The sequence below is a fragment of the Eriocheir sinensis genome, chromosome 1, assembly GCF_024679095.1.
Source record: "Eriocheir sinensis breed Jianghai 21 chromosome 1, ASM2467909v1, whole genome shotgun sequence".
Classification (NCBI taxonomy): domain Eukaryota; kingdom Metazoa; phylum Arthropoda; class Malacostraca; order Decapoda; family Varunidae; genus Eriocheir; species Eriocheir sinensis.
The window spans coordinates 4,147,019-4,168,516 of record NC_066509.1 but is presented as its reverse complement, the minus strand read 5'-3'; the positions used below and the strand labels follow the sequence as shown (position 1 = coordinate 4,168,516).

Below are 21,498 nucleotides of genomic sequence, written 5' to 3'. Positions count from 1 at the left end.
TGATTTGCCCTCCTCCCCCACATTCTCTCTCTCTCTCTCTCTCTCTCTCTCTCTCTCTCTCTCTCTCTCTCTCTCTCTCTCTCTCTCTCTCTCCCCATCGGCATTCATTCTAATCTTGCATAATCTTTCCTCCTCCTCCTCCTCCTCCTCCTCCTTCCTCCCCCCTGTTTTGCTAACCCTTAATTAATTCCATTCTCTCTCTCTCTCTCTCTCTCTCTCTCTCTCCTCCCTTCATCTCCCTTTTTCCCCTACTATTTCCTATCCCTCCTCCTCCTCCTCCTCCATTTTCTCTATTCCTCCTTTGCCTTATCCTCCCCCCTATCTTTTCTCCTCTTATTCCTCCTCCTCCTTTTTCTCCTCCTCCTCCTCCTCTTCTGTCCCACTCCAAGCTTCCTTTCCCAGGCTTCTCTCTCTCTCTCTCTCTCTCTCTCTCTCTCTCTGGATGTGTACCCTTCCATTCAACCTTTCCCTCCTCTCCCCCTCCTCCTCTCTTTCCCTTCTTTCCTCCCTCCGTCTCCACAGTCATTCTTCTCTCTTTCTTCCTATCTTCCATTTCTTCGAACACTCTCTCTCTCTCTACTCCTCTTTACAATTTCCTCTTCTTTCTTTTCTTCCTTTTATTTCCTCTTATTTTCCCTTTCTTCAGCTCGGTATATCCTCTCTCTCTCTCTCTCTCTCTCTCTCTCTCTCTCTCTCTCTCTCTCTCTCTCTCTCTCTCTCTCTCTCTCTCAAGTGTTGGTGAAGCACATGTTCCTCGCCCCTCATTGGTTTTCAAGGTCACCAGACATCTCCCTCCTTCCTCTCCTCTCTCTTCTCTCCCTTTCCTCCATTCCTCCCTCCCTCCTCTCCCTTTCTTCCATTCCTCCCTTCCTCTTCTCTCTCTCCTCCATTCTTCCCTCCTCTCCATTTACTTTACCTATTTTCTTCCATTCCTCCATTTCTTTTTTTCCTCTCTTCTTTATATATTTTTCCTCCATTTTCCATCATTTTTTCCTCAATTTTTTCTTCTCCCATCATCTTTTTTGCCTCCATTTTTTTCTTCTCCCATCATCTTTTTTCCTCCACTTTTTTCTTCTCCCATCATCTTTTTTCCTCCACTTTTTTCTTCTCCCATCATCTTTTTTCCTCCACTTTTTCTTCTCCCATCATCTTTTTTCCTCCACTTTTTCTTCTCCCATCATCTTTTTTCCTCCACTTTTTTCTTCTCCCATCATCTTTTTTCCTCCACTTTTTCTTCTCCCATCATCTTTTTTCCTCCACTTTTTCTTCTCCCATCATCTTTTTTCCTCCACTTTTTTTTCTTCTCCCATCATCTTTTTTCCTCCACTTTTTCTTCTCCCATCATCTTTTTTCCTCCACTTTTTCTTCTCCCATCTTTTTTCCCTCCATTTATTCTTCTCCCATCATCTTTTTTCCTCCACTTTTTTCTTCTCCCCATTCCAGTTCTCTCCCATGTCTCTTTACTCCCCCCCTCTCTCTCCCTTTTCTTCTACTCTTCTCTCATCTCTCATTACTCCCTCTCCTCTTCCTCTCTTCTCCCTCTCCTCCATTGCTCCGTCTCCCTTTCTCTCCCTCCTCTCTCTTACTTCCATTGCTCCCTCATTTACTCTTCTCCCTCTCCTCTCCTCTTACCTCCCTTCGTTTTTCCTCCCCCCTCCCCCCCTTCTGTCTCCCTTTGATTATTTCCCATTTCTAATTCTTCTTTCTCTTCCCTCCCTTCCTCCCTAGTCTCCCTTATCTCCCCCCTGCCTCTCTATCCCATTCCTCCCTCTCTTATCTCCTTTTCTCTCTCCCTTAAATTCCTCTCTTCACTATCCAAACTCCTTCTCCGCTTATCTTCGCTTATCTCTCTCTCTCTCTCTCACAGCAAGTGGAACAGAGAGAGAGAGAGAGAGTTGCAACACGGTCACACACTTGAGTTATGCAGGTCCCGCTTCTGTCAATGTCCCTGTTTACTCTCTCTCTCTCTCTCTCTCTCTCTCTCTCACACACACACACACACACACACGCAAAATTGGATAGGACAGTAAGTTAACGCTAATCACTACACACACACACACACACACACACACACACACACACACACAAGGGTAACGCCGATCATCACACAGACTCATTATCAGCTTATCTTCCGTCCCTAACTGATAAGATACGCCTGAGAGAGAGAGAGAGAGAGAGAGAGAGAGGCCTCGTAAGGTGGTGGTGTGTGGGGGGGCCTCTCTCTCTCTCTCTCTCTCTCTCTGAAGCAGCTAACCCGACCTCGTGATTAGGTTCGTGGAATTCCTCTAGTCTGAAGCGTCGTAATGATTTTTTTTATACATTTTATATTTGTTTTATTTTTAGTAACGTTTTTTTTAATTTTATTTTATGTATTCAGTTATTTATTTTTTACTGTATTTCTTCTTTTTTATATATTTTTTTCTTTCCTGGTGTTTTCTTTTAATCTTGCTCCTATTTCACCTTATTTAATCTCCCTTTTTCTTCCCCCTCTTATATCCCTTCCCTCCTCTCCTTCGTTCTCTCCCTTTCCTCCATTTCTCCCTCATCTCCCTTTTTCCTTATGTCTTTCTTCATCTATTTTCTTTGCTTTTACTGTTATTTATGTTGTCTTTGTTTTTACTCTTCTTTCTTTTTTTTTCTTTATCTTTTTTTGCTATTTTTGTCTTGGTTTTCTATATCTAGTTTTTGTTTTTTCTTAGTTTTTTTTTTGCATTATCTTTTTACAATTATTTTTATCATCTTATTTTTTTTATCAGACTTATCGGATCTATTTTTTTGTCTTTATGGTCTCTCTCTCTCTCTCTCTCTCTCTCTCTCTCTCTCTCTCTCTCTCTCTCTCTCTCTCTCTCTCTCTCTCTCTCTCTCTCTCTCTTACCTTGAGGGAGACAAATGTTCTTCCTTCTCTTAATCTATTTCTTCTTTATTTCCTCTTCGTTCATTTGTCTCTCTCTCTCTCTCTCTCTCTCTCTCTCTCTCTCTCTCTCTCTCTCTCTCTCTCTCTTAAACGTGACTTCAGGGAGACAAATGTTCTTCCTTTTCTTAATATATTTCTTTTTTATTTCCCCTTCCTTCATTTGCATTTCTCTCTCTCTCTCTCTCTCTCTCTCTCTCTCTCTCTCTCTCTCTCTCTCTCTCTCTCTTAAACGTGACTTCAGGGAGACTAATGTTCTTCCTTTTATTTATATATTTATTTTTTTTTTCCCCTTCCTTCCTTTGCATTTCTCTCTCTCTCTCTCTCTCTCTCTCTCTCTCTCTCTCTCTCTGTGTTCTAATTAAAAAAAGAGGAGAGGAAGGGAGGGAAGGGGGGAGAGGGGGGGGAGGGGGGGACGTAGTAATTGTGTTGCCAGTTCATCTAATTACTTGCAAGATGGTGTTATGCTGTTCGGTGTGTTGGTAAGTGTTGCTCTGTTAGTGTTGTAAGTGTTGGTAAGGTTAGTTGTGGTGGTTAAGTGTTGCGTTAGTGTTGCTGGAATTCGTTAGGTTGTGCTTGTGTTGGTGTGGTTAGTGTTGGTGATGATGGTACTAGTGTTTTGTTAGTGTTGCAAAAATTAGTGTTGTGTCAGTATTACTATTGTTGCTATTAGAGTTGTGTTACTGTTACTAGTGTAGAGATAGTGTTAGTGTTGTTAATTTACTCCATGCCTCGATGTGTTGCTGTAATTAGTGGTGCAGACAATGTTAGTGTTACTGTTGAGTTAGCGTTTGTTTCAGTGTTAGTGTTTATGACAGTGGGAGTAGTGTTGTGTTAGTGTTGGTGTAAGTAGTGTGTGTAGTGTTAGTGTTTATGACGTGGGAGTAGTGTTGTGTTAGTGTAAGTAGTGTGGTGTTAGTGTTCGTTTCAGTGTTAGTGTTTGTGACGTGGGAGTAGTGTTGTGTTAGTGTTAGTAAAGGTAGTGTTAGTGTTGGTGTAAGTAGTGTGGTGTTAGTGTTCGTTTCAGTGTTAGTGTTTATGACGTGGGAGTAGTGTTGTGTTAGTGTCAGCAAAGGTAGTGTTAGTGTTAGTGTTCGTTTCAGTGTTAGTGTTTATGACGTGGGAGTAGTGTTGTGTTAGTGTCAGCAAAGGTAGTGTTAGTGTAAGTAGTGTGGTGTTAGTGTTAGTGACAGTGGGAGTAGTGTTGTGTTTGCTGTCAGTAAGGGTAGTGTTAGTGTAAGTACCTAGTGTAATGTTAGTGTTGTCAGTGTTGTGTTCGTGTTAGTATCAGCGTATCGTTGGCATTAGCAGTGTTAGTGTTAGTGACGGTGGGAGTAGTGTTGTGTTAGTGTTAGTAAAGGTAGTTAGTGTAAGTACCTAGTGTAATGTTAGTGTTGTCAGTGTTGTGTTCGTGATAGTATTAGTGTATCGTTGGCATTATCAGTGTTAGTGTTTGTTAGTGTTAGTGTTTGTTAGTGTTAGTAATATCCTCCACGTCAAGAATGTCCTCCTACACACTCGATAACAACACATCAATCCATATTTTTTACAGATATTTCGCTAACAGATAAGACAGACAGACAGACAGACTACGAGGAAAGCATTATAGCCATCCTTGGAGCGGGCGATAATAACAACACGTGTAATATTCATGTTTACTTAATGTTCGTTAGCTAGAGAGAGAGAGAGAGAGAGAGAGAGAGTCGTTTGCTCAGCGCTCTCAACAGTTAGTCAAAAGCTTTAAGTTGTCAAGCGGAGTCAAAGTGTGTGTGTGTGTGTGTGTGTGTGTGTGTGTGTGTGTTAAGACGTCGCCGCTCCTTTGTTCTCTCCTTAATTGTTGCAGGAAAAAAAAAAAAAAAGGCTTAAATGATTACAAGAAATGGTGAAAGATTAAAAAAAAATTACAGTAACGACGCAATTTTTCGTTTTCATTTATTAATTAGTCTCTCTCTCTCTCTCTCTCTCTCTCTCTCTCTCTCTCTCTCTCTCTCTCTCTCTCTCTCTCTCTCTCTCTCTGTGTTTTGTGTGAAAGTGAATCAAGAAGTTAATGGTTCGTGGAATACTCTCTCTCTCTCTCTCTCTCTCTCTCTCTCTCTCTCTCTCTCTCTCTCTCTCGTTTCCTCTTCTCATTTGCATTTTCCTGGTAACTTTACTTCCTTTCTTCTTTTTTTCCTTCCTTCACTGTCTTCTTTAATTCCCCTCTTTCCTCCTCCTCCTCCTCCTCCTCCTCACTCCTGCTTTCCTTCCTCCATTCCTCTCTGTTATTGTTCTCTTTGTGCTTGCTTCCTTCCTTCTCCTTCCTTCTTCCTCCCTCCTTCCCTTCTTCCACATTTCCTTCCTGCATTCATTCTTTCTCCACTCTCCTTCCCTCCTTCCACATTGCCTCCCTCTCCATTCTTCCTTCCTCCCTGACCTTTCCACTCTTTCTCCCTTCTCCCTCTTCCTCCACCCTTCCTCTCTTGCAATCTTACCCTAATTCCCCATCCATGTATTCCCCTCCCCTTCCTCTTTTTTCAAGCTCCCCTTCCCTCCCCTTGTCCACGCTCCCTCCCCTCCCCTTCCCCCTTACCTAATAATTCTAACCCCCTCCATACACCCCTTCCAATCATCCCCTCTACTTCACCAAGCCCCTCTTCCCCTCCTCCCCCTTTCCCCAATCCCATAATTATTCCACTCTATAAATAAGCGGACAAACAACGTGATTCCTTGACCTACAAACGTGAGAAATAGGGAATTCCGTCCTCTGAAAGGGAGAGAGAGGGAGGAAGGAAAGGGAAGGGAAGGGAGAAGGAAAGGAAGGGAAAGGAAAGAGAAGAGAAAGGATTGGAAAAGATAGGAAAGTGAAGAGGAAAGGAAGGAAAAGGTAAGGGATGAAAAGAGATGGAAGGGAAAGGGAAAAGAGAAGGAATGGGAAAGGATAGGATGATAATGTAAGGAAAGGGAGGAGGGGAAGAAAAGAAAGGAACATAAATTAACGAAAAGGAAGGGGAAGAAAAGGAAGAGAAAAATAAGGGATGAAAAGGAAAGAAAAGGAAAGGGAGAGGGGATGAAATGGAAAAGAAAGGAAAGGGAGAAGAGATGGAAAGAAAGGAAAGGAAAGAAAATAAGATTACCATGGAAAATACTGATGGAGGGAGAAGAGATGGGAAAGGGAAACAAAATAAAATAACCAAAAAAAGACTTAGGAATTTGTCATCAATCTCTCACTATGAACCGCGTCTGTGAAATGGTATTGTTATTTTTTTCCCAGCCTTCAACAGGGGAAAAAAAGGGAGAGAAAGGGAAAGCCGTGTGACTTTTTTTTTTTTTTACATCAAAGGATACGGCACAAGGTCAACAAAAAAGGTCCCCCCCCCAAAAAAAAGCCCGCTACTCGCCGCTCCCACAAAAAATAAAAGGTAGGGAGTAGCCAAAAGAGAGGTCAATTTCGGGTGGAGAGGTGTCTTGATACATGGAATAAGAGTGAATGGTGTGGGAAAATAATGAAGAATGGAAGTAAATAATGAATAACGTGAGTAAAGAGTGAATGATGTGAGGGAATCGTGATATACATGAGTAAATAATGGAGACTGTCATAACACGATTTTTTTTCTTGCTTTTTATCTCTTTTTTCACCTTGAGCTGAGAGAGAGAGAGAGAGAGAGAAAACTATAATTAAGAAAAAAAGAGGAAATATTGACGTGGGAGGAAGAGTGAAAAAAAAAATGATCAGAGAGAGAGAGAGAGAGAGAGAGAGAGAGAGAGAGAGAGTTCGCATCAAATTCAATATATATTCTTTTTTTATAACCTTCAAAGTATAAAAAAAATATTAATGATCATTACACGAATTTCTAGCAAGTTCTATTTTTTATTTATCTTTCTGTTGTGACCTGGGATGAGAGAGAGAGAGAGAGAGAGAGAGAGAGAGAGAGAGTATAAAAAAAAATATAAACAGTGACTAGACCAACCTTATCTAAAAACAAACAAACTACAATAACTCGTGGGAACAAAAAAAAAATTAAATAAAATAAAAATGGAGGATGGAACTGTAAATATATATACCGAATTTTTATTTTCCCATTTTCTTTCATCGTTATCGCAACACGTAAACAACAACAACAAGGGAACACAAACAACGACAAAAAACAACAACAAGTGACGAACGGGTGACATTTTAACGCCTCGTATGAACCATCATCATCCGGCGAAGGGAAGGGAAGGGAAATGTAATGTTGGAAAGGAAAGGGAAGGGTATAGAAGTTAAGGGCATTGGAAGGGAAGCGAAGGGAAAAGATGGGAAGAGAAGGATAAAGAAGAAAAAGGGAAGGGAAGGGAAGGGAAATGTAATGTATGAAAGGAAAGGGAAGGGAAAGGATGGGAGGAGAAGGATAAAGAAGAAAAAGGGAAGGGAAACGGTAGGAGAGGGAAAGGGAGGGAAGGGAAAGAAAGGAAATTGAAAAGTAAGAGAATAGACAGGAAGGGAAAGGGAAGGAAAGGAAAGAGAGAGAAAGGGAATGAAAGGGTATAGTAGAAAGGAGTAAGGAAAGGGAATCGTAGTAGAAAGGAGTAAGGAAAGGGAATCGTAGTAGAAAGGAGTAAGGAAAGGGAATCGTAGTAGAAAGGAGTAAGGAAAGGGAATGGTAGGGAAAGGGAAAGGAAAGGAAATGGGAGAAGATGAAAAGAGAAGGAAAGGAAAGGAAAAGAAAATAACCTAGATAAATACTTAGAAAATTAGCCATAATGCATGCCTCATAATAATAGAAAAAGGAAGTGAAGGGAAGAGAAGGGAAGAGAAGGAAGGGAAAGGAAAGGAAAGGGGAAGAGATGAAAAGAGAAGGAAAGGAAGGGAAACGAAAATAACCCAGATAAATACTTAAAAAATCAGCTCATAATTCAAGACTGATAATAACAAAAAAAAAGGAAGTGAAGGGAAGGGAAGGGAAGGAAGGGGCACTGACAGACCAACACCAACATGGGGCAGTCAGGGGCACGGGACATTGGGGGCATGGATGGGGCAGAAAACTTATTAGGGTGGATGGAACGGGGCGGGGCGGGGAACGCGATTGGGGTAGTAATAGATGGGTGGGGCGGGGATGGGTAGGGATGGGTAGGGGTAAGGACCGGGTCGAGGGCTTCCCATCACCTATTGTCCGTTCCACCACCACCACCATCACCACCACCACCACCAACACTACCATCACCACCACTACCACCACCATCACTAAATCCATCACAACCACCATCACCACTACCACCATCACCACTACCACCACCATCACCACTACCATCATCACTACCACAACCACTACCACCATCACCACCACCACCACAACCTCGTCATTTTCTCTCCTGCTAGTCATGTTTTTATTATTTTTGTTCATGCTTGCCTTCACACACACACACACACACACGCACGCACACGCACACGCACACACACACACACACACACACTACCGTTACAGTCACATCCGGAAATCCGCTCTTACAGTTTCCTGTGTGGGCATTAAGTTAGGCGGCGTGTGTGTGTGTGTGTGTGTGTGTGTGTGTGTGTGTGTGTGTGTGTGTGTGTTTCAGCGCGTGCCGAGGAATGCAGGTGTGATTAGTAATGCACACACACACACACACACACACACACACACACACACACACACACGGATACAGCACAAGTGTGGGGTGACGTCACATAAAAAGGGTGTGTAGCTGGGTCCGCCCCGTCACCCCCCCCCCTCCCATTCCCTCCCCTTCCCCTTCCCTTCCCATCCTCTGTCCTTCCCCTTTGGACCTTACCTTACCTGCCATCTCCCTTGTCTACCTTTCCTTATCTTTCCACACCCATTTCCCTTTCATTCCTCCTTCTCATTTCCTTATCTTCCCCATCCCTCCCCTTCCCGTCTTTCCCATCCTCTACCCTCCCTTCAAAAGCCCGTACCTTACCTTACCTGCAATCTCCCTTGTCTACCTTTCCTTACCTTACCTATTTACACCTATTTCCCTTCTTAACTTCCTCCCCTTCATCTTTTTCCTCATCCCTTCCCTTCTCTGCTTTATTTATTTCTTCCTTCATCTCCTTCCCTTCCTCTCTTTCACTCCCTATCCTCCCATCTCATCACCTTCCTTCCCATTCCTTCTTCTCCTTTCCTCCCCTTTCTTCTTTCTATCCTATCATCTGCACTTTCCTCTCATCACCTTCCTTCCCATTCCTTCTTCTCCTTTCCTCCCCTTCCCTCTTTCTATCCCATCCTGTGCTCTCTCATTCCATTACCTTCCTTTCCATTCCTTTTTCTCCTTTTCTTCCCTTCCTTCTTTCTATTCCATCCTCTGCTCTCTCATTCCATTACCTTCCTTTCCATTCCTTTTTCTCCTTTTCTTCCCTTCCTTCTTTCTATTCCATCCTCTGCACTCTCATCCCATCACCTTCCTTCCCATTCCTTCTCCTTTCCTCCCCTTCCCTCTTTCTATTCCTTCCTCTGCTCTCTCTTCCCATTTCTTCTTCTCTTTCCCTTCCTTCTCCGTTCACTCTCCTCTTCTCTTCTTCATCTTCCTCCCCCCTTCCATTCATTCCCCTTCTTTTCATTTTTTTCTCTCTTTTCCTTCCTTCCCTCCCTTCCCTTTCTTTCTCTTCCATTCTTTTCTTCCTTTCATTGTCCCTTTTTTTCAGTCTTTTTCTCCCTCTAACTTTTTTTTTTTATCGCCATTCTTGTGTAATTCATTCTCTCTCTCTCTCTCTCTCTCTCTCTCTCTCTCTTCTATTTTCACCTACTTTTTTATACTATTTTTTTCCATCTTTTCTTATTTTTTTCTTCTCCAAATCCTCCTCCTCCTTCTCATTATATCCCTCCTCCTCCTCTTCCTTTTACGAGGGAGGAGGAGGAGGAGGAGGAGGAGGAGGAGTCCCGGAACTAAAACTTGTGTATGTACCCTCTCCCCCTCTCCCCCCCCTCCCCTCCCCAATAATCTCCCCTCTCCCTCCCCCTCCTCCTCCCCTCACCTTCCCTCCCTTCCCTCTCCCCTCTCCCTCCATTGAAGTGATGAGCTCAGCAGATCACCCCCCCTCCCTCCCTTTCCCTTCCTCCATTCCTCCCCCCTAGCGTAACCTTCTTTCCTCTCTCTCTCTCTCTCTCTCTCTCTCTCTCTCTCTCTCTCTCTCTCTCTCTCTCTCTCTCTCTCTCTCTCTCTCTCTCTCTCTCTCTCTCTCTCTCTCTCATTGTCCCTCCCATCTCTTCTTCCCTCTCTCTATTCCTCCTCCTTTCTCTTTTCTTTCCTTCTCTCCCTCATTCTCTTTCTTCTTTTTTTCTGCTCCTTCCTTTCCTTCTCTCTCCTTCTTCCAATCTCTTCTCTCTTCTTTCCCTCCTTCCTTCTACCTTTTCCATCTGTTTGTTTTAATTATCTCGTTCTTTCTCTCTCAGTTCCTCCTTTGTCTCCTCTTTCCCTTCTTCCTCCTCCCTCTGTCTCTTCTTCTCCTCCTCCTCCTCCTCCTCCTCCTCCTCTCCTTCCATTCTCTTGTCGTTCCTATCTCCTCTCCTCCACTTTATTGTTCTCCATCTACCTCGCTACTTGTGTATGTAAGCTCTCCTCCTCCTCCTCCTCCTCCTCCTCTTCCTCCTCCTCCTCCTCTTTCAAGCACATGGCATTTAACATCTTATCATCTCCTCTTCTCCTCTTCATTTTCATCCTCGTAACTGCTCCTCTTCCTTCCTCTCCTCCTCTCTCTTCCATTTCTTCTTCCTTCACACACGGAAGAAAAGGAAAGGAAGGAAGGAAGAATTGAAACAGGGAAAGGAAATGAGGGAAAGCGGGAAATGAAAGAAAGGAATGAAAGCAAAGAAGGAAGGAAAATGAGAGAAAGGAGAGAAGGGAGACGGATTTTTTTTTTTTGCATCAAAGCTCAAGGGGAAACACACACACACACACACACACACACACACACACACAACTCACCTGGTTGCCCGGTCTCGGTCTTGGGCGTCAGCTGGTCTTCACTCGGCCAGCCTCACACGCATGACCCCGCCCTCACCTGCCCGGCCTTTTCTCACCTGCTCTCCCGCACCTTGCACACGGGGGCCTGGGTGGGGGGGGGCTAGGGGGGTGAGGTGAGGTGGAAGCTGGGGTTGCGTTTTGCGTCTTGAGGTTTAGAAATGCAAATCCTTCTTCGTTTTCTTCTTCCTTTTTCTTTTTTTCCTTCCTTCCTTCCTCCTCCTTGTGGGATTATAGGAGTAAGGGTTTTTCTTCTTTCTCCTCCTTCTTTCTTCTTCCTTCCCTCCTCTTTCTTTCTTCGTAGAGGAGTAAGAGCTTTCCTTTTTCTCCTCCTTCCTTCCTTCCTTCCTTCCTCTTACTCTTTCTTCCTTCTTCCTTCCTCCTTTATTCTCCGGTGTGAGGCGTTGTAGGATTCAGGAGTAAGGGCAATCCTTCTCTCTCCTCCTCCTTCTTCTTCTTCTTCCTCCTCCTCCTTCTTCCCTCTTCTTCCTTCTTCCCTTCTTCGCCCTATCACGTTACGCTTAGACAGCTGACCGCCAGACGCTGTTGGTGGTGGTGGCGGTGGTGATGGTGGTGGTGGTGGTGGTGGTGATATCCTGCAGGCAAGATAATAATAATAATGTTAATAGTGATGTAGATGAGTGTGTGTGTGTGTGTGTGTGTGTGTGTGTGTGTGTGTGTGTGTGTGTGTGTGTTTCCGTTTTTTTCCTGGTCCTTTTCCCTCTTCTCTTTTCCCTTCGTTTTCCTTCTCCTCCTCCTCCTCCTCCTCCTCCTCCTTTTAATCAGTTCTCTTTCATTTACTCATTTTGTTACTTTTTTTTTGCCTTTTTTTCCGTTTGCTTTTTAATTTTGTTTGCTTTCCTTTCTTTTTTTTATTTCTTTAACCTTTTAATAATAATAATAATAATAATAATAATAATAATAATAATAATGATTCGTCTTCCACAATTTGGTCTTAATGGTGTTTTCTTGTCCCTCCTTTCCCTCCTTTCTCTCCCTCCCTTCCCTTTCCTTCCTCCTTCCTTTCTTTCCATTTCCCTTCCTTTCTTTCCCACCCTCCTTTCCTTTCCTCCCTCCCTCCTCTCCCTCCCTTCCCTCCCTTCTTTCCATTTCCCTTCCTTTCTTTTCCCCTTTCTTTTCCTTCCCTCCCTCCCCTCCTCCTTTCTTTCCATTTCTCTTCCTTTATGTTCCCTCTCCTTTCCTTTCCTCCCTCCTTCTCTCCCTCCCTCCCCTCCTCCTTTCTTTCCATTTCCCTTCCTTTCTTTTCCCCTTTCTTTTCCTTGCCTCCCTCCTTTCTCTCCCTCCCTCCCCTCCTCCTTTCATTCCATTTCTCTTCCTTTCTTTTCCTTGCCTCCCTCCTTCTCTCCCTCCCTCCCCTCCTCCTCTCATTCCATTTCCCTTCCTTTCTTTCCTTTCCTCACTCTCTTCTCTCTCTTTTCCATTTTCTCGTTTCTTGTTTTCTATCCTCCATTCTATCCCTTCTCTCCTTTATTCTCCCTCCTTCCTTCCTCCTTTATTTTCTCTCCTTCCCACCTCCCTTCCTTTTTTTTTTTACCTCCATTCTCCCTTTTCTTTTCCCTCCTCCCCTCCTTCTATGCTTACCTCACTTCCTTCGTTCCTCTACCGTCCCCTCATAAACCCCAAACTCCTTTCTTCTTTAATATTAATCCTTCCTTCCTTCCAGCAGTCCTTCGTTATTCCTTCCTTCCTTCCTCACTCAATACTTTCACTCTTCCTCCTCCTCCTCCTCCTTCTCCTCCTCCTCCTCCTCTTTCACCTCCTTTCTTGTCCACACTCATTAACACCTCAATCTGTTTAATTCTCCTCCTCCTCCTCCTCCTCCTCCTCTTCCTCTTCCCCACTACATACTTAACCACTTTCCCTCCCTCCCCTCACTATCCCTTCCGTCTCTCCCCACTCCCCTTCCCACTCTTCCTTCTCCCCATTACATCCCTCCCTCCCTTCCCCACTCACTTTCCCTCTCTCCTCTCCCTCCCCTCCCCTTACCACTACTTCCTGGCCCTCCCCGCCCTTCCCCTCCCCTTTCCCTGCCCCCCCCACCACTCTGCCGCAAACTTGAGACCATTTTTCACCTTCAGGCAATTACGGGGCGTCATTAAGGTAGCCATTTGCCCTGACTGAAGGTTCCCCCCCTCCCCCTCCACCCCTTGCACCCCCCTTCTATTCCCCTACATATTTGGTCCACATCCCCTCCATTTCCTTCCACCTCCTCCCCTATACCTATCTCTTCCATATCCCCTTCATTCCCCTTCTACCTTCTCTCCTACATATTCCCTCCACTCCCCTCCATTCCCCTTCTACCTTCTCTCCTACATTCCACCTCATTCCACTTTCTCCACCCACAGTCTCTCCCCTTCATATACCCCTCCCCCTCTCCTCCATCTATTCCCCAATATAGAAAACCCCTCCACCCCATTTCATAGCTGCCTCCTGCACTGTAAGAAAAAATCTGTGTCTATCTATCTATCTATCTACCTATCTGTCTATCTTTTTTAACCCCATCCCCATCTTCCACCATCTTTACCTCCATCCATCATCCCCTCCCTCGCCTTTTCCTTCATCTTTATTTCCATCCACCATCCCTCCATCTCCACTTCCATCTTCCTTTTCTTCATCTTCATCCATCCACCTCTCTCCTCCTCCATATCCACCTACTCCTCCTCCATTTCTTTGTCCTTCCCCCTCCTTCCTTCTTTATCCACCTCCTTCCTCCTCTCCAACGAGTCACAAGGAGCCTCCCCACTCCTCCCCCTCCCCCTCAGTGGACCCATAACCCCAAAATAGCTAGTGATGATGAGAGAGAGAGAAAAAAAAAGAGGACGAGGAGGAGGAGGAGGAGGAGGAGGAGGAGGAGGAGGGAAAAGGGTTAAAAAAGGCTTAGGAAAATAATGAATGAAGATGATAAAAAAGGAAAGAAACATGGAGAAAAGGAGGAAATGAAATGAAAGGAGGAGGAAGAAGAAGAAAAAGAAGAAAGAGGAAAACGTAAAAGAAAAAAAAAGAAATAGAAAAACAAGAAGAGAAAGGAAGAAGCCGGAAAAATGAATGGGAGGGGGAGATGAAAGGAGTAAAAAAAAGAAGAAGAAGAAGAAGAAGATGAAGAAGAAGAAGATGAAGAAGAAGGAGAAAGGAAGAGTTGGAAAGACATTGAAAAGAGAGAGAGAGAGAGAAGGAAAAAAAAACGGAAAGATGAAAGGGAGAGGGAGATGAAAGGAGTAAAAAGAAGAAGAAGAAGAAGAAAAAGAAGAAGAAGAAGAAGAAGAAAAAGAAGAAGAAGAAGAAGGACAATCAAAAAATCGTAAATCATTGAGACTTTCCTTCCTCTTTCGTCACACACACACACACACACACACACACACACACACGTAAACTTGCCTAACATCTGGCGCTCTGTTTACATTCTGGCTTCAAGAGTTCCACTAAGACGGGGCGGGGCGGGTCGCGGGGTGGGGGGCAAGACAGGATTGAGGTGAAGCAAGCTGGAATGAAGCGGGGTGAATCGGGGCGGGGCGGGGCTAAAACTTGCATGATTAGAATGAAAAACAACGAAATGGGGCGGGGTGGAGTAGGGATAGAGGGTGGAGGAGCAGAGATGGGTGGAAATGGGGGGAGTATTAGGTGGGTGGACTGGATGGATGGACTTCTGGAAAGGTAGGGTGGGACGAGGTGGAGCAGAGTGGGGTATGAAGGTGGGTGAATGAGTGCATGGGTGGACTTAGGTGGAAGGTTAGGGTGGGATAGGGTCAGACAGGGAGTGGATGGAGTACGGATGGTTGAAGGAGAGGGGAAGGAGGGGAAGGAAAGGAAGGAAACGGAGGGGGGGGAAAGGAAAAGCTAGAAAAAGGAAGGAAAATGAAAAAGGAGGAAAGGAGGGGAAAGGAAGGAAAAGATAGAAAAGGGAAGGAAAATGAAAAAGGAGGAAAGGAGGGGAAAGGGGAGAAGGAAGGAAAAAATATAAAAAAGAAGGAAAATGAAAAAGGAGGAAAGGAGGGGAAGGAAAGGAAGGAAAAGATAGAAAAAGGAAGGAAAATGAAAAAAGGAGGAAAGGAGGGGAATGGGAGAAAAGAGGAAGAAAGGAGGGGGATGAGGAGGAAAGAAGAGAGAGGTAGGAAAGGTGGAAAATGGAGGAAAGGGAGAGAAAGAGAGAATATAAAAAAAAAAGTGAAGTGGAACGATATAGGGTGGATCACAAATGGGTGGAGGAGGGTTGGAGTATAAAGAGGGTGGGGTGGAGGGAATGGAATGGGTGTGGGAAGGTGGATGGGGGGAGTGGGGTAGGAAGGGGATAAGGGTGGAACGGGAGAGGCAAATACCAAACCGAATATGGAGGATATGAAAAGGTATATTTATGTAGGCAAGAAAGTGTGTGTGTGTGTGTGTGTGTGTGTGTGTGTGTGTGTGTGTGTGTGTGTGTGTGTGTGTGTGTGTGTGTAGCTAATACTATAACCAATACACAAAGGATATGAAAAAAAAGGTTGAAATAGATGAGATAGAAAGTGTGTGTGTGTGTGTGTGTGTGTGTGTGTGTGTGTGTGTGTGTGTGTGTGTGTGTGTGTGTATCAAAACAAGACAAGCCGGATATGGAAAGACTTACATACGTACACAAAGACCTAATAGGCGTGTGTGTGTGTGTGTGTTATCATGTCCTACTGGGAAGCGTCGCAAATATTGGCAAACACATTCACTATCACCTCTCCCCCCTCCCCCCTTCCCTCTCCCCATCACCCCACTTCACCTCCACCCCTCGATCCCCCCCCTCACGATACGATATCACCACTTGAGAATGAGGAAAATGGGGAATGGAAGAGAAATGGACGAAAGTGAGGGAATGGGGAAGGAAAAGAGGAATGGAGGGGAAACGGAGGAAGAGGAGGGAGAATAGGGAAAGGGAGAGAAAGGGAAGAAAGAGGGAGAAGGGAAGGAAAACACTGGAGAAGGTATAGGAGAATGAAGGAAGAGGAGGAAGAAGGGAGAGGGAGGAGATGAAGGACAGGTGAAGAATGAGGGGAAAGGGAGGAAGGAGAGAGAGGGTAGGAAAGGAGGGAAAGAGAGGAAGGAGAAGGTAGGAAAGGAGGGGAAAGGAGAGGGAAGAAAAGGAAAGGAGGGGAAAGGAAGGAAAGAGGAGGTATTAAAGGAGGGGAAAGGGAGGAAAGAGAAGGTAGGAAAGGAGGGGAAAGGGAGGAAGGAGAGGGAGAGAAGGTAGGAAAGGAGGGTAAAGGGAGGAAAGTAAAAAAAAGAAGAGGAGGAAGAGAGAAAATAAAAGAAATTCAATACAAAGGAACAAAAACATCTCTCCCTATTCTATTCCTCCACCTCCTCCTCCTCCTCCTCCTCCTTCTTCATCCTCTCCATCATGCTCTTGGGTGTACTACATTCTTTATCTCATGACCTAAAGAGGAGGAGGAGGAAGAAGAAGAGGAGGAGGAGGAGAAGTAGAAGAAGGATATATACGAAGGAGGAAGAACAGGAACAAGAACAGGTGAAGACGAGAGAAGCTAAATAAGGAATGAAGAGGGAGAGAGAAAGGGAGAGATAGAGAGAGGAACAGTAGAGGAAGAGAGGAAGAGGAAGAAGAGGGGAGAGAGAGAAGAGGGGAGATAAGAAGGGAAAAACCACTGCCTTATCATCACGACAAGGGTTATCTGAGGAAGGAGAGGGCCAGTCAGTCAGGTCAGTCAGTCAGTTAGTCAGTCAGTCTGTCAGTCAGTTAGTCAGTTAGTCAGTCAGTCTGTCAGTCAGTCAGTCAGTTAGTCAGTCAGTCTGTCAGTCAGTCAGTCAGTCAGTTAGTCAGTCAGTCTGTCAGTCAGTTAGTCAGTCAGTCAGTCAGTCAGTTAGTCAGTCAGTCACGCCATTATTTAGTAGTAGGTTTTTTTTCTTCATGCACGATCAGTCAGTCAGTAAGTTGGTCAGTCAGTCAGTCAGTCAGTCAGTCAGTCAGTTAGTCAGTAAGTCAATCAGTCACCAGTATTTAGTCAGTAGTTGGGTTTTATTCATCATACCCAGTCAATCAGTCAGTCAGTCATTATTTAGTCAGTAGTTGTGTTTGCTTGACCACGATCAGTCAGTCAGTCAGTTAGTCAGTCAGCCAGTCAGTCAGTCACGTTTAGTTATTTTCTTTAGAGTTATTCAATTATTATCACGAAATCAGTCAGTCAGTCAGTCAGTCAATCAGTGAGGAGAGAGAGAGAGAGAGAGAGAGAGAGAGAGAGAGAGAGAGAGAGAGAGAGAGAGAGAGAATGAGAATATGCTGAGGTGAGGTATTCTGAGTGCCTGAGTAAGGAGCGCATAGTTGAGATATATTGCGTCAGAGGAGGAGGAGGAGGAGGAGGAGGAGGAAGAGGAGGAGGAGGAGGAGGAGGAGGAGGAGGAGGAGGAGGTAATGGCGTGATGGAAGAGATGGCGCTGGAGTAAGAGGAGGGAAGAAAATCAAGAAAAGGGGGGAGGGGGGGGGGGGTCAGGTCATAAGATACTGTGTGTGTGTGTGTGTGTGTGTGTGTGTGTGTGTGTGTGTGTGTGTGTGTGTGTGTGTGTGTGTGTGTGTGTGTGTGTGTGTGTGTGTGTGTGTGTGTGTGTGTGTGTGTAATGGAGTGCGTGAGTGTGGCATGTGCTGACAGGTGGTGGCTCTCTCTCTCTCTCTCACACACACACACACACACACACACACACACACACACATACCTCCACCTGTCATGGCTTACGTTATGCTGGGGAGGGAGGGAGACAGAGCGGGGCGGGGCGGGGCGGGGCGGAGAAAGTGTATCCACGCCACGGGAAATACTTGGAGCATTATGAAATCACAGCTGTGGGGCGGGGCTGGCAGGGCGGATGTGAGTGTCCAGGGCGTCACACGGGGCGTCACATGGAGTGGTTGTCTGCCCCAGCGCTGCCCCACGCCCCTCACCCCGCTCTGACTCACCTGTAGGAAAACGTTGGGAGGGTGACGGGGGTGTACATGCAGAGGAGGGTATCAGGACACCTCTCCTCCCGAAACTGACCTCTTTCGGCCACTCCTCTTGACCAGGTGATTACCGTTTCCTCTTGTTTATAAAAATTTCATCTTATAATTATAAAAGAGTGAGTTATCCGTGATGAGTGAGTGAGCGTCAAGTCTCCTGATCTGTATCTGCGACATACCTGGGTCTCAGAGAAGGTTAACCTGATTTTCTTGGGTGTTTTCTCCTGATCATGCTGCACAAGTTGCGTCTGCCATCACTTCGTGGATCAATGCCATCCCCAGCAAAATCCCATCAACCCATACGAAACTTCTCAACACAGGCGTTCTGCGTCGATACTGTGTCGATATATACGGCTCATCAGACATTGGGGCTACCATACCTAAGTTTGATAACATTTGATAAGAGGCTAGAGGCCAGTTTATGTCCAGAGTTCAGACTCTGCCTGCACCCCAGTTACAAGCCGGGATTTTTCAGTCACCGCCGAGTGGCCTAAGACTACCAACATGCTGTCCAGAAGACCACCTATCAACCCGGACTCTAGGTTCTAGGATCAAAGATGAGCTCCGGGGGCCAACATGAGCCAATACAAAATGGCGCCACTATAAATACTTGCCTACGCCATAACGAACTGGGCCATACCATCAGGCCCCTCCATGCAGGCCTACCGGCGCCATAGGCGGAAACGTAAAAAAAAAAGCCTCTCGTAGAAGTTGTTAGGATTTTCATGGAATGTTTTGTGATGCTGCGGATAGTTTTCCACATTTGCATCCTGAACGGGAAAACACCCATGGAGACCCGGGTAATCTTCTGTGTAACCTTGGGAAGTAGTCGTACTGGGAGCCAGGTACGTTTAATACACGAAGCTGTCTTGGGAGGACTTCGGTGCATTTGTCGCGGCCACGGTTACCACCTCACGGCCGTGCTCGAGGCGCTCGTGCATGCCGGGAAGCGTGCCACGGGTGCACGGCGACAGCATGGTGACATGTCCCCAATGTTCAGAAAGTCTAACAGTGGGGCAGCCGGTGACTCATGAGCAGCATTTACTAACGTGGATGTATACTACTCATGCTTCGAACACACACACACACACACACACACACATACACGGATCGGCGCTAGGAACGTGCGGCGGCCTTGCGTCACGCCTCGTCATGACGTGTGTCAGGGATATGGGAAAAAAACCTCGAAGCCTTTGTTGTGGTGAAACGATCCGCGGCTCAGGATGTCAGCATGGACGGCGATGAGTAATGAGTTCCTTTATTTCCCTATCTCTCATCAAGCGCCTTCCTGCGTAGCCTTGACTGAAGGCACAAAAGAACCTTCAAGCTACACAGGAAGGACGACAAAAAATCAAGGGTCAAGACACCCAGACGTAAAGGTCAACAAGGAGAAGATTTCAGAACCAAGGCGCCGCGGCGGACGTGGCGGCCTGGCGCTGACGGGCGGCGGCACCGCAGGGCAGGGCCCGCGAGAGGGAAGGCGCCTAGCGTGGCATAATAAGAAAATGTGTGTGTATGTGTGTGTGTGTGTGTGTGTGTGTGTGTATATATATATATATATATATATATATATATATATATATATTTATATATATATATATATATATATATATATATATATATATATATATATATATATATATATATATTACTTTTGGCCTATAGCGGCTGTAGGCTTTCCTGAGGGGGCCTGTTGATCGGCCCCATCCCGTCAGTGGCCCAGGCAGGTGCTTATTATAGTGGCACCATTCTTGCTTGGCTCAGGCTAAGCCCCGGAGCTCCACTTGATCCTCTTTAGAGGTTCGCCAGAGTCCGGGTTGACAGGTGGCCAGGACAGCATGTGGGTAGTCTTCGGCCTCTTGGGGGTGACTAAAAATTGTCAGGTTGTAGTGGCGGGCGGGCCGTGAACCTTGCCTGAACCCGGGTCCTCCAGGACACCGCGCCCGCACGTTGACCGCTCAGTCATGGCCTCCCCAAATATATGGACACGTGTGGAGGTCTGGCGCTGTGTGTCCCGCAGTGCTGCCTCTGTGTGGCCAGCTGCGATGTGCATGTTCTCGTGTATCATTAAAATGTCGCGTGGCGGTGGTGGCGGCGAGGCTCCGCTGTGGCGGATGCTTCGCTTTTACCCCTGGTCCCGAGCACCCCCGTGTGTGGATCACCGCACGGCTGGGCAGGGGAAGGATCAAGACAGCTGCCCATACCCCCCCCACCCCCCCTGCGACACGTCTGCCTGGCGTGATGGGCTGCTGTGATATGCTGCGCTGATAAGCTGAGCTGCCCCGAGACAACACTTGCCCCGCCCCACTGCTGCTACAGCCCCGCAGAACAGTGCTCAGAGGCACAACAGCGACGAGAGTCAGACAGCGGCCTTGCCAGGACGTGGCGGCGACGGGCGTGGCGGCGGCGGTGACCCACCAACAAATAAGCCAGCGGCGGGGAGAGGAAGCGTCCAATGAGGCGGGTGGGGCGAGGCGGGGCGGCTGTGTGCTGGTGCGGTGCGGGCGCCGGGCCGCGGGTCACCTGGCTTCAGCTGCAGACAGCTCAGCCGCTGCCCACACCCGCCTCGGCTCACCTTCGCCCGTGACTGTTGACCTCCCGGCTCAGCCGCCGCCGCCGCCGCCAATAATGCTGCTAAGATGGATTACCGCCGCCGCCGCCGCCCACCTCGCAACGCAGGCGGGTACAAGAAGGCGTCCATATTATGTGGGACAGCAAAATGCAGGGAACCTGTTTATAGCTATAGCCGCGAACCGCTGCAGGGAACGGCGGGGAGATGCCTTGCCCTGCCGACCCTGCCCTCCCTCTCCCTCCCGCCCTCCCCCGCCCCGCCCCGCCCCCTCTGCTAAGCGGTGGACACTGTCAACAGGGCGGGACTGTGTTGACGGAGCTGCAAGTCATAAGACGACCAGAAGGCGATCACACGGCCACAAACCTCCTCCTCCTCCTCCCCCTCCTCCTCATCACTCTCCTCCTCCTCCTCCTCCTCCTCCTCCTCCTCCTCCTCCTCCTCCTCCTCCTCCTAGCACACAAACCAGCCTTAGCTGCACAACTAAAGCAATTAACTTCGCGATATATTTCCTCGGCCGGGGACCATCCGCCCCCCGCCCCTCCCCCTCGACGCTGTTCCGCGAGGGCGTGATAAATATAGACACCGGGAAGCGAAAGAGGAGGAGGAGGAGAAATACGAGGAGGCGAAGGAGGACGAGGAAGAGAAGGAGGAGGAGGAGGAGGAGATAGTATGACTTTAATATTTTGTTTGTAAACCCGAGAGAGAGATGAGGTGAGGGAGGAGATGACCTTCGTGGGGCTTGAGGGAACAAGTGAAGGAGGAGGAGGAGGAGGAGGAGGAGGAGGAGGAGGAAGCTAACGAGGGAGAGCAGCAGGTGAAGGAAGCAAAAAGGGAGAGCAAAGGAAGGAGTGATTATACAGGTTAATTATTAGAACAGGTGCACGAGAGAGAGAGAGAGAGAGAGAGAGAGAGAGAGAGAGAGAGAGAGAGAGAGAGAGAGAGAGAGAGAGAGAGAGAGAGAGAGAGAGAGAGAGAGAGAGAGAGAGAGAGAGAGAGAGAGAGAGAGAGAAGGAAGGGAGAAGACGAGAAAGGGGATGAGAGGAAAGACGAAGAAGCATAAGGAAAGAACATGGAGGTGAAGGAAGG

At 46.7% G+C, this 21,498-nt stretch overlaps 1 protein-coding gene across 2 annotated transcripts in view; it reads right to left on the bottom strand.

Moving 5' to 3' along the window:
• LOC126983558 (ras-like GTP-binding protein RhoL) overlaps positions 1 to 21,498 on the bottom strand; it is a 74,969-nt gene that overhangs the window by 32,358 nt on the left and 21,113 nt on the right. Inside the window, exon 2 of one of the 2 annotated variants that reach the window (XM_050836450.1) lies at positions 10,829 to 11,460. The exons of the other annotated variant lie outside the window; for it this stretch is intronic. The gene's annotated coding sequence lies outside the window, so the exon portion shown is untranslated. The remainder of the gene's footprint in view (positions 1 to 10,828; positions 11,461 to 21,498) is intronic. 2 annotated transcript variants of the gene reach the window in all.